The following is a 13,446-nucleotide window of genomic DNA, read 5'->3' on the forward strand; positions in this document are numbered from 1 at the left end:
ACCTTGGTTTTGACAAGAGTAAAAGCAATCGGCGAAATCTTCTTCTCTCAAGATGATCCCTTTACTACCTAATACACTGAAACACAAGTTCATGATATTCAATTAGATACATAAATAAACAAACGAGGAATGTTTATTGAAATCTCAAACATACAAATGTTAGGGGAACGAGAAAGTTTTTCTCATGAATTGGATAATTAAAATGGGAATATTATGTCTCTCGGAGAAATAAATAGTTAAGTAGAAATGGTATAATGTGCTTTAGAGAGAGAGAGAGAGAGAGAGAGAGAGAGAGAGAGAGAGAGAGAGAGAGAGATGTACATAAAAGATGTTGGTCCTAAGGTAAGTGTACTTCAAAATAGATGCAACGTTCCTCCTGCTGGGGCGGTGCTGATGATGAGGGATATTAATTTTTTCTTAATACCATTATAATAATAATAATAATAATAATAATAATAATAATAATAATAATAATAATTTTATTATTATTATTATTAGAATTATCATTTATATGATTATTAAACGCTCATTAAGAGAAAAAAAAAACTTACAAAGACCCAGTACTTAGATATGAGATAATGGAGGAAATAACAATAGTGATATAATAATACGGCCATGGAAACTATTTAATGGTTTATGACAAATACTGTAAGCCAAGATTCATAGAAATAGTAATAAAGAGCGTGTGTGTGTGGAGGGGGGGGGGAGTAAACAGGTATTACCTCACGGATTAAGAATGATTCAGTATTGTTAAATAAAATAGGTAGCACTCATTCTTCAAGAATACACCGATGGTAGATTATCTCTTAAAACAATGTTCTTGATCACATTTGCTGTTGTGAAAAATAAAAACTGAAAGAATGTAAAATAAAAAAAAAAATAAAAAAAACACCATCTTCAGCAATCAAGTCTTAAAGACAAGGGACAGCACATTCAGCTATTGTCCATTCCAAGTAACAGTATTCCAATTATAATACAGCGAAAATGTTGAGCTTGTAAAATCTATGTATTCATTGTGTAGATATAAAAAGCCTCATTAAAAACGGCAGGGTGCATTTTACAATTTAAAGGGTTTGAGTATAAGGATGGGGTGAAAAATGAGATATGAATTAGCTACGCAAAAATCTTAAGAAATATTGAGCTCTATCAGGTTGAAATTGTTTTGGGGAAACAGAATCTTAGCTTTGCTGTTGTCTCATAATATTTTGACAGGTGCCATAATGGACCAATTATGTGGAAGTATTAAAACTAACCAAGGCTTCTTTTACTATTTATAAGAGTGGATAACAGTGGAACAATTAGAAAATCTTTCTACTGATATGCCTTACATTTTAAGATAACATGAATTTAACTACTAACATTTAAAAATAAAATCAACAAAAGAATGCCTTTGCACAAACTTAATATCAATTTAGACTTACCTGGAATTTCCCCAACCTCAATTAAGGTCATTTTGCAACGTGACCACGAATTTGGTCTTTTGGCATTATGGCCTGACATTTTGTAAAAGGACCGTAATATATATATATATATATATATATATATATATATATATATATATATATATATATATATATATATATATATATATATATATATATATAGATATATATTTCATAGTGGTAAAACTGACAGAAATAAACACAAAATATCTGGAAGATTGGTGGAAAAAAATGTTATAATTACACTATTTCACAAAAAGGGAGACACAAAAGACCTGCAAATTACCGCAGAATACCGTTACTCTAACTAATATGTTAAATATTTGCGAAGATCATATTAGGCTGAATAGAAAGAGAGGAGGCACGCTAAGAAGCGGGTATTCAACCACTGACAATATCCATGTAATTAACCAGTTAATGAAAAAATCAGTACAGTATGACAAACCACTTTGTATTGTACCACACTGTTTCACAGACGCTTATACACTGTAATGATATATTTTTTTATATCTCGCTCTATGCCTCACTCTTAATAGAACCTGTTTCAGACTGCCTTTTCACGAGTTATTTTGTTTTAATTTTTGTGAAAATTTTGTCCAGAACCTGTTGTATACAAACAAGCCATCTGATGAAATAAAGTCAGTTGCATTCATCTCGCCTCTCAGCTATCACCTAACAACTCAGTCCCAGATTGGTGACCAACGGGGTGACCAGCTCCCTCTTGCCTTCCCCCTCACTGCTGTGTCTTACGGTTTGATGATAACCCCCTTTAACACTGACTCTCCTAATAACGCCACACCCATGACACTATTGACCAGTACAAAACAGCACGCCGAGGTCCAGTTTTACATTAAGGGCAGGATTCACTCAAGCATCAAAGTAGATTGTTTTCTCATGGTGATACTAAAAGAAACATTCCCGTAAATCTCATATTGGTTTTGTGACCAAGGGAACAACCCAATAGTGTATGACGTCCTCGAAACATACCACCTTGAACAGTACTCACCATTCCCAGCCACCTGTACAGCCAACCTTTTTACGGCTATCTCAACAACCATTGGGGGACCAAAAGGCTTCAAGTGCCCTCAGGGGAAATGACATGACCAGTATTGCTTGCCTTCAACCTACAGCAGACGTCTCTCCTTGGCAGTTGAACCTACTTTGTGCCCTTTGGGTACGACGCCGACTCAAACATGTACGCACTGCTATCCCCATTGTCGATACCTTGCCCATGAAAGACCTAATGACCAAAGTCAACACACTTATGGACAGTCACTTCACCCCCTTCAAAACCTCAATAAATGTCTCCACTTCTGACAAAGAGGATATCAATTCAACATCCACCGAAGCTGACATGAATGCTTTAGGACACAAATGTCCACCCCATAACATGCCAAGGTGGTGACAAACCTGGCCACCACCTGCATATGCCACCAATTGCTCATGCCCCAACCCACTTCTACAGCCACTTACTAGCGACCATCGACTGCAGTTATGCCACTGCCATGCCATATTCGGGGCTGCTGCATAGAAACTCTTGGCCCCCTCTATGTCTCCCTCAAGGTCAAACAAAAACACCTGAAGTGTGGTCCCCTTCAAGGGGCTGAGTTCTGCAGTGCAAAAAATGTCCTATCAAGGGCTGCTGCTCTCACTTTCCCTGTGCCACATCGCCTTGCACCACCCAATAGCCTTCTTCAGTAGAAAACAGTCCAAGGCGGAATCCTGCTATATTACCTTCGACAGCAAATTGCTGGCAGTGCACTTGGCAGTCAGTCACTTTCACCACTTCTTAGAAGGTGCGCCTTCGTCATTCGCATGGACAACATGCTTCTGGTGCATGCTTTTACTCAACAGTTCGATGTGTGTTCCCCCCGTCAACACCATTATCTCTCTGCCATGGCTGAATACAATAGCAACCTTTAACATGTCCCTGGCAAAATGAACCCCGTTGCCAAGCCCAATCAAGAATAATATTGGCCACCATTCACCTGGGATTGAATTACAATGCCTTGCCAGAATCACAATGAAAAGATCCTGAGTACCCAACGTGTAGGACATACTGCATATCCCTCTTGATGACCACGATACCACTCTCCTCTGTGATGACAGTACTGGCAGACAACGACATTGAATAACTGCTAGCATGAGCTGAGAGGTGTTTAATTTCATTCATGGCCTTTTACATCCCTTGGACAGATTTACTGCACGGCTACTGAAGATGAAGTTCATTTGACATGGCATTTCTAAGGATGCTAAAGATTGGGTTCGCAACTGTACTTCCTGCCAAACCTCAAAAGTACATCGAAACATGGATTCAGGAGTGGGCACCTTTCTGTCTACAACCTCCAACGATAATCTCCAGCAAATATGTCACATTGTAGGAAGATTTACTCCTTGCCGCCAGACTTTAAAGCCCCAGCAAAGCAACATATATCGACAGATCTGCACTCAGAAAGGCACATTTTCCTGCGCAATAACACTAGCAAGCTAACTCTAACGTGACCTTACATGGGTGCTTATCTAGTAATCCATCGCTCGCCGAAGGTTTACTAAATTCACATTCGTGGTAAAGAACACTGAGTCTCCTTTGATGGCCTGAAAACTGCATATCTCCTGCCAGATAACCTAAGAATCATCACTTTAAGAGAAAATTCGTTAAAACATACAAAAACGTTACTGATTGGGTTCAAATTCACAGCAGCAATCACTTCCAAGTGCTGATATTACCAGGGTCACAAATTTTTCATCCATTTACAAGTAATCTCCAAAAGGAGAAATTACGGTTCTGCAAATAAAAAAAGAAAAAATGCTTACAGACATTCTTAGGTAACTAAACTACAGCACTATAATCAAAGATACATAAACTGTTTCTATCATTCATAATCACGCCAAAAAGATAGGAAAATGTACTTACTGATAAAATTTATCAACACTTCCAGAGCTTCTATGAAATATGAGATAAATCCTGCATTCACACAAAATTGCTCAAGACATCGCTCAAGACATTCATCACAAACTGTTTCAAAGCCCATAGCACCCTCCTATTTTAATACAGCTAATGAACTAAGCTTCTGATTAATATGATACCGAAACGAGCAGCGTTTGAGACACCTGCCTAATTAAAAAAAAAAAGAAAAGAAAATGGATCAAGCATCTACTCCGCATTATTGTCTTACTTTATATCAAGAAATATCATCTCAATTTTGTGAGTGGGGAGGACGGAAATTAAGACTTGATAACTAGGAGCAGAATTACGTGTGTCCACAATGACGTGGGGACCGGTAAGGCTTACACCTGTCACGGCCCCTTTCTTTATGGTCATCAAATAATATATAAGCTGTAGTGAATTATACAGTTCTTTGGTGGAATCTAAATATACTGATTAGTTATCATGTTTGGATAAACTCATAACTTCACTTGTGTTTATTACTTAATTAATAGGTAGCTCTTACAAAATAATAAAAAATAAAAATAAAAATCTCAGATGGCAGTCAGAGAGGTGATCGTGCTAGGGAAGGTACACGTCTGTTAAATACAGGCATTGACATGGGCTCCTTCTGACACCTTGCTTACTGCCAACTACTGACATTTCATATCCTGTCTAGAATACTTCACAAATGACCGAAAGATTACAGTAATGTCTTTGTGTTGCGACTCTTAACTTACTACAAGATGGAACGTGATAACAATAAACTGAAGATTGGACTGAATAGGTTGGTATCATGTTGTGATGTTAAATGGCATACCATCATGGATATGTATAGTTGAATATTAGGCCTTATCAGACTCACTCTCTCTCTCTCTCTCTCTCTCTCTCTCTCTCTCTCTCTCTCTCTCTCTCTCTAAGGATTTGGCTAACAACGAAAAAACATTAAAAAAAAAAATAATAATCCCCCATAGTCATAGTTATGCCTCGTGAATCAGTGGAGACATTCCAAAATATGATAAAAGATTTGTATGGGGAAAGGAGGAATGTAGGACTGAAAATGAATAGAGTAAATGATCCTGTTTAATGAAAATGCAAACAGACAACAGATAAGGGTTATTGACGAACCTCTAAAGATTGTTAGTGCTTATACATACTTGAAACATACAGTGTTTCTCCAGGACACGACACCGAGATTAAAAGAAGCATGAGCATAGATGGAGAGCTTTTGGTAAACAAAATCAGATTATGAAAAGTATAATGTCCTTTTCTCTATATAAGAAAAGTAATTAATCAGATGAACCTACTAGAATTAACTTATGCATCGTAAACCTAGAGCTTAATAAAGCTTAAAATATAAGTTAGTCACAACTCAAAGAGCTTTGGAAAGAATTATGAGGGAATAACACAAAGAGAGAGAAAGAGACCGGCATAAATACAGAGAAAGCTAAAGTAGAGGATATTCTGACTGCGTTAAAAAAAGAAATGGACTTGGGGAGGATAATAGAATCATTAAGAACAATAGAATGGGTCTCTAGAAGCTACAAAAAAAGCAGGACACGTAAGAAAAGAAGATGGATTGATAGCCTGAAGAATAAAATGAAATTAACGACGAAAGTCTTATGTAATTACATAACAAACTTATTCTTACATGAGACGAACTCATCTTATGAGCTGGTTATTCTCCTCAAAAATTAAATGCATAAATAAAATACATTAATAAATTATCTACTCTACGCTAGACCAGCTTTGTAAGAATATATATATATATATATATATATATATATATATATATATATATATATATATATATATATATATATATATATATATATATATATATATATATATATATATATATATATATATATATATATATAATATATATATATATATATGTGTGTATGTATATATATAAAAATGTATATACAGTATATACAGGTATATATATATTTATTTATTATATATATATATATATATATATATATATATATATATATATATATATATATATATATATATATATATATATATATATATATATATATCTTCTAAATGGAAGTATTTTTACAGAAAAGTAAGTTCATATGATCCAGTGGCCGATATACATTACATAGGGACGTCCAGGGCAGCCTCATATATATATATATATATATATATATATATATATATATATATATATATATATATATATATATATATATATATATATATATATATATATATATATATATATATATATATTTGGGCTCAAGCCATGTCGTCCTGATGGAAGTTCCTATAGGGTAGCTTCCTAGGGTATATTACAACTACGGCGATATTCCCAGAGAATTTACCTTAAGGTACCAGAATTCTAAGTCCTGGAGCGAATATCCCTCCTGAAAGGGATATCGCGACATATCAGAGGATGTATTCTTGACACGCCATATGGTAATCTGCATCCCGAATGAATGATTTAAAGTTTTCAGGCATCCTGACATCTAAGGTCATTGATGCCGGTAACATTTAATTTTTGTATACAAAAGTGAAAAATGATTGATTGATTGATTGATTGAAAGTTTTCTGGCATCCTGACATCTAAGGTCATTGACGCCGATACCATTTACTGTATATAAAAATTAAAAGCAAATTCAATTAAAACCATAAAAATTAAGAAGTCATTACAATGGTTAAATAGTTTTCAGAAGACCTGCTTCTGAAATAAATCTAAAAATTCCGCTCGCATAGTAAGACACATCATGTCCAAGTATCTTGGCAAGGATAAACCTGCCATCCTCACCTCGAGCCTCAAACAGATATCTATTTCTTAAGTTAGTAAAATTAGGGCATTCGGTCAACAAATGCCTCACTGTTAAAGGTACTAAGCAGTCCTCGCAATACGGTTGGTGTTGGCCCTTCAGCAGAAACTCTTGTGTCAACCGTGTGTGACCAATACGGAGACGACAAAGAGTCGTCTCCCATTTTCGGGGAATCATGTTATACCTCCAAGGTGATATGATATTTGTTACTTCCCTCATTTTATTGCCATCTTGACTATCCCAGTGCTGTTGCCATTTATCACATACCAATTTCTTGATGTAAGGTAGGAAATCGTTACATGGAATGGGATACCTCCTTGGTAGCAACTCGGATGCCGCATTCTTCGCCAGTAAATCTGCCTTCTCATTCCCAGACACACCTACATGTGCTGGAACCCAACAAAATCGAACAGTTATACCTTTCCGTCCAATAATAAAAAGCCATTCTAAAATCTTTAAAACTAGAGGGTTACTAGAATTAAAAACTTCTAAAGCTTGAAGAACACTCCTTGCATCACTAAAAATTGTAAAATTACCCTCCTTTTCCAAAGCTATTTTCTCAATAGCGGTTAATATGCCATACAGTTCGGCAGTAAATATGGAAGCTGTTAGAGGAAGTGCACCTCTACAGTTAAAATCATTACTATGTACTCCAAATCCAACGCCAGCATCAGATTTGGAGCCATCAGTATATATAAAAGTCGATCCTCTATGTTCTTCAACATGTTCCATAAAGAGAGACCTGGATTCTAAGTCAGTCAAATTCTTCTTAACTCCAATAAAGTATCTACAAAAAGATATGTCAGGTAATTTCCATGGAGGCGTTGATGATACCTTGAAAGGAAGCACCTTATTTCTAATTATATCCAGATTGTTTAATAATTGGTTAACCCGAAACCCAAAAGGTTGAGGAGATTTTGGGTGCAACTCAAAGTAGGTTGAGTGCCTTACAAGGCTTGCAGTTTGAAAGGCTGAAGAATTGGGGAGTCTTTGCAATCTAAACCAATACCGAATAATAGAGGACATTCGGTAAAGGTCCAGAGGCAACTCCCCAGCATCAACAAGGAGACTTGTGATAGGGGAGGTTCTAAAGGCTCCTGTGGACAATCTAATGCTAGCATGATGTATTGAATCTAGTATTTTTAACCGGCTTGGGGTTGCTGAGGAGTATATTTCGCATCCATAACTAATTTTGGAAAATATCAAGGCCTTGTATAATTTTAAAATTGTATTGCGGTCTGCCCCCCATGATGTATGGGACAGGACTTTTAAAAGATTCATAGCTTCAACACATTTAGCTTTTAATGTTTTCAAGTGAGAAACCCATGTAAGCCTACAATCAAATATCAACCCTAAAAATTTTGCTTCACTTGCACATGGGATCCGTTGACCTTTGATGTATATATCCGGGTCTGGATGTACTCCCCGTATACGACAGAAATGGACAATTGTAGTTTTACTTGTTGAGAACTTAAATCCATTCATATCGGCCCAATGGATAATTTTATCAATAGAGAGTTGGATTTTTCTCTCAACCATTGCCATTCTGGCTCCAGCAAATGATATGGAGAGATCATCCACAAATAATGTTGCAAGAACATCCCGGGGAATGACTGAGGATATCCCATTAATTGCTAGTGCAAAAAGGGTTACACTCAGCACACTCCCCTGAGGAACTCCTTCTTCCTGGCATTTACTCTGTGATAGAGCTTCCCCAACTCTCACTTGGAAAACTCTATGTGAAAGAAATGACTCGATGAATAGTGGTAGCTCACCTCTCAATCCGCACTCATGGATTCTTTTAAGTATACCGTATCTCCATGTGGTATCATATGCCTTTTCAAGATCAAAAAAAACTGTCACATGGTGCTGTTTGGAAGCAAAGGCTTCACAAATGGAGGACTCAAGTTGTATCAGCACATCAGTCGTTGAGTGCATTTTCCTGAATCCACATTGAATGGGTGATAAAATATTCTTCTTTTCAAGGTACCAAATCAGTCTTGCATTGACCATCTTCTCCATGATTTTACATAAACAAGATGTCAATGCAATAGGTCGGTAGTTTGCTGCTAAAAACTTGTCCTTACCTAGTTTTAAAAAGGCTAAAATAATCGCTAGTTCCCAAACACTTGGATAACTATGATCATGCCATATTCTATTAAAAATGCTTAAAATAAATAACTTTGTATTAAAAGGTACATGTTTAATCATTGCATATGGAATTCCATCGGGTCCAGGGGCTGTATCGTTACAAGTAGCAAGAGCAGAATCAAATTCTCTTTCAGTAAAAGGAGAATTGTATGACTCTTGCTTTCTTGTTGCGAAGTTTAAAACTTTCTTTTCTTCATTGCTCCTATACTGGTGACCAGGAGCTGCTTGACACTTGCGCGATACATTTGAGAAATGGTCAGCCAGGGCATTGCTAACTTCGGTTGCTCCAGTCATATACTGGCCATTTATTTTTAACACTGGTGGTGGGTTTGGGGTGAATTTTCCTGCTATCTTTTTTACTTTCCTCCACACAGATGATGTTGGTGTTCTACTGTTAATGGAGGAAACGAAGGAAATCCAAGACTGGCGCCTAGCTTCTTTCATGGCACGGCGGAACTGTGCTCTACATTTCTTGTATATGACTAAATTCTCCTCATTACGGTGCATGCGCAATCGAGTTAAAGACTTTCTTGTGGCTCTGTGCAGGGCAGTTAGTTCTGACGACCACCAGGGGACTGGTCGTCGTCTGAATATCCCAGTTGTTTTGGGAATGGAATTCACTCCTGCTGTGTGAAGAGTTCCATTAAGTAAGTCTATGGCATCATCAACACTTTCAAACTGTTCTGCATTTCCTTCAATTTCACTTAACTCCCGAAATCTATTCCAGTCCGCCTTATCAAGATTCCATCGAGGTGATCTTTGTAAAGGTGGACCATTGTTGGTGTTTATAATGATTGGTGCATGATCACTAGTATGCCAATCATCTAATGTTCTCCAATTAAAATCGAGAAGACAGTTAGAGCTTGCAACCGATAGGTCAATGCAGGACAAGGTACCTGTCTGTACATGAAAATGTGTGGGCTCTCCTGTATTGAGGAGTCCGACATCTTCATTCTCCAAAATTGACGATATAATATTACCCCTTGCATTTGCTAAAACATCACCCCATAAAGGATGTCTACTATTAAGGTCTCCTAGTAAGAGAAAGGGTTGTGGGAGTTGTTTAATCACCTCTACTATATTATCATATGAGATGTTATCATTTGGAGGCAAGTAAAGAGAACAGATTGTGTATTTTCTCCCTATATCAATCTGTACAGCCACTGCCTGCAGAGGGGTACAGATAGACAAAGATATTTGGGGAACATCTCGACGAATGTATATAAGACTTCCCCCATGGCTCCCTGCTCGTTGATCATATGGTGTCCTATAGCTAACATACTCTCGAGGACAAGGAGTATTAGTATCGAGCTTGCTTTCTTGTAGACATACTGTTATAGGGGAGTGCTCACGTATGAGGAGCTTAAGTTGTTCATATTTCGCCCTTAAACCCTGGCAATTCCATTGCAGAATGGAGGAAAAAACTATGTTTTATTTTTTGGAAGACACCTTAGATGAAGTCTTCCCATTGGCAATATTTGATCTAACAATGTTTCCCGGAGGTAACTCTAGAGAGGATCTTGATATAGTGGGTTTTGTGTTTCTCTTTTTCTTTGTGTCCTTTTGATCTAATTGTTGAGGAGGATGGTGGACCTCAACTTGAATTTCTGATTGGTTCAATTTACCTTCTAGTTGTTCAGAAACATCAGCAGACAAGATATCATATTTATTGGAAGTCGTGACTTTAATGTTTCTTATGGTAGGAGGAGAGAGGGAGGGAGGTCTCTCTCTTTTTCGATTAAAAGGTTGTGATCTGTCAGGTTTTTGCGACTTCCCCACTACGGGTTCACCAGGTAAATTGGTTTCGAGTACAACCTCCATCAGATCAGGCAAGGAAACGGCCTGTGAGAGGTTTGTACTATTGTTTAAAATCGGAGTAGTTGGCTTTTGAATAATTTTCAGATCTTTAAGTGTCCGTTTTGATTTTTCCACAATTTCTGGATATAGATTTTCGATGGGACTTTCAACCTCTTTAACTACTTTCATTTGTTTCTTTATCTTAGAAGTAGAGATATAATTTTCGTCTGTGTGGTTTGACAAGTTTTTCTTCAGAACCATTGAAAAAGGTTCCCCCGGTCTTATTTGCTTTCCAAGAGCTCTTTTACGAGCCTCTTTAAAAGTAACCCTTTCCATGGTCCTAATGGCCTGGATTTCTTTTTCAAAAATAAACTTTACACAGCTTTTAGATGTAGCTGGGTGTGCTTCCCCACAATGTATGCAATTAGGGTTTTCTATGCATACTCCATGACTACTTTTTCCACAGTTGGCACAAACAGCTGGCTTATTGTTTAGTTTTTCTTTACATTTCTGGCTTAAATGGCCATACATTTGGCAATGATAACATCGCAATGGTGACGGGATATATGGTTTTACCTTCAAAGATAGCCATCCAGCTTTTATAACATTTGGTAATCGGCATTGATCAAATGTTATAATCAGAGTAGCAAGAGGGATACGTTGTTCTCCAACTCTCTTTCTCATTCTGACTACTTTAACTACTCCTTGACTTCTCAGTTCATCCTCTATTTCTTTCTCCTCTATATCCAACAATTCTGGAGCGTATATCACACCTCTACTCTGGTTGAAAGTAGGGTGGGAAACGCATTTTACGCTATGACCATTCAATGTTTTAAGTGTTTTTAACCTTTCACCTTGTAATGGGGAGAGTGTCTCTATCAAGAGACTTCCATTTCCCTGGGGTAAAATTTTTGGCTGCCCTCCACATAAGGTAACTATTTCTCTATTAGCTTTAAAAACATTTATACGCTCATTTCTTCCGTTTTCAAATTCCAAGATAAAAAATTTTTCATAATTCACTACTTCATAGTGACCAGGTAATACTTCTACTTTTCTATATCTTTCTGTACTGTCATAATTTTTCACACTCTCTCTCTTCTTCTCTAGCATTTTATTATTCACATGACGTGAATAAGGTTCTAACGTTACAATGTTAGAACCCGAGTTGGAGCTGTCTGTACCGAGGTCCATGTTTGTATTTTCCAGGTCGTCAACAGAGGTGTTGGGTTTTTTTGAAAAAGCAAGCCGGGTTATCCACCTCTTATCGGAGGATGTCAGTCCTCCTATCCCATGTGGCCCAACACGAGAAGAGGCTTCAGCGGGGACCAGTCCTCTATTAGAGAGGGGCTGCCTCTCTTAAGGTGGGCGTACACTGGTCAGTGGGGGTAGTTAGCCCCTCCCACCGTCGACTCCAATGCCTGGCGTCACCCATTACCCGCAAATATGGGTGACTTAAGACCGGATCACTGGAGCCCGACTCTTAACAGACTTGGTCTGCACCCAATGGGGTCTGCCAGAGGGTGATGGCGTCTAAATTGGCACAGGTTGAGATGGAATGCACTCCATCCCACACTCTGCCAAATACAAAGCGGCATCCAAAGTAAAATCGAACATGCCAAAGTCGTCAACAATATCGAGCCCAAAAGGAAGAGATGGGAGGAAAAAAGAAATAATCAAAAGTAAAAGAGAAAGTGCTGACTGATTTAGTTGAATCAACAGCTGGGCACCAAGGTCCAATGGTTAATAGTTCCCACTGTTCATTAGAGCCGAGCTGCTAATCCCTAAGCCCCCCATCCTCGTCAAGGCTTCAGCATCTGGGGGGAAGTGAAAAATGAAATAAAATAAAAAATTAAAGAGTATTCAATTAAAATCATAAAAATTGAATGTCATAAAACTTAAATATTTTTCAGAAGACCTGCTTCTGAAAGAAATCTAAAAATGCCACTTGCATGGTAGGACACATCATTTCCAAGAATCTTGGCAAGGATGAACCTGCCACCCTCACCTCGAGCCTCAAACAAATATCTATTCCGCAAGATGTTATAATTGGGGCATTCGGTCAACAAATGCCTTACTGTTAGAGGTACTAAACAGTTGTCACAATACGGTTGGTGTTGGCCCTTCAGCAGAAACTCATGTGTCAACCGAGTGTGACCAATACGGAGACGACAAAGAGACGTCTCCCATTTTCGGGGCATCATATTATACCTCCAAGGAGATATGTCATTTGTTACTTCCCTCATTTTATTGCCATCTTGACTATCCCATTGCTGTTGCCATTTATTGCAAACCAATTTCTTGATGTCAGGTAAGAAATCATTACATGGAATGG

The sequence above is a fragment of the Palaemon carinicauda genome, chromosome 19 (genome assembly GCF_036898095.1).
Source record: "Palaemon carinicauda isolate YSFRI2023 chromosome 19, ASM3689809v2, whole genome shotgun sequence".
NCBI lineage: Eukaryota > Metazoa > Arthropoda > Malacostraca > Decapoda > Palaemonidae > Palaemon > Palaemon carinicauda.